This window comes from Seriola lalandi, unplaced genomic scaffold (assembly GCF_002814215.2).
Source record: "Seriola lalandi dorsalis isolate HSWRI2012SDOR001 ecotype SW California unplaced genomic scaffold, Sedor1 jcf7180002054905, whole genome shotgun sequence".
In the NCBI taxonomy this organism is placed as follows: domain Eukaryota; kingdom Metazoa; phylum Chordata; class Actinopteri; order Carangiformes; family Carangidae; genus Seriola; species Seriola lalandi.
In genome coordinates this window covers 123,380-123,996 of record NW_019525457.1, presented here as the reverse complement: position 1 = coordinate 123,996, position 617 = coordinate 123,380, and positions in this window count along the sequence as shown.

Genomic DNA, 617 nt, shown 5'->3' with positions numbered 1-617 from the left:
CACTGTCTCATGATCTGTCCCAGCTGTGGAGGAGAAGTGTTTTTCTTTCTCTTCCTGACCCGAAGTTTCTCAGTGGCGGCCATGATAAGGAGCTTCAGTGCTTCCTGTCTTATCTCCTTTAGTGAAGGATGAGACTGTCCAACCACAGCTGCTCCTCCAACCTGAACCACCACCAACCCTCTGAACTAAGAGAGACCTTAGTTGTCATGGTTACAACAATAAACACGTAGACTGTACTGCAGGCGCACCTACCTTCATCGCCATGGTTACTACGGTATATGTCATGGCTTGGTTAGCTTCATTATAACGAAGCACGCACACGCACACACACACACACACACACACACACACACACACACACACACACACACACACACACTCACACTACTAACAAATGTATGAAAAGGTCAATTTGAGAGATTGTGCTTCACAGACTTTCTCATCACATCATCACCTCCGACTCTTTGGATGGAAGTTTTTCCATCGTTTATTGTCCAATTAAAAGATCATCAATGAGTGAATGAATAGTTTCAACCACTAATTTCATAAACTGCAGTGATACTTTATCACCATATTTTTTAATTGACATTTATTCGTTGAATCAGTTGTTCGGGGAG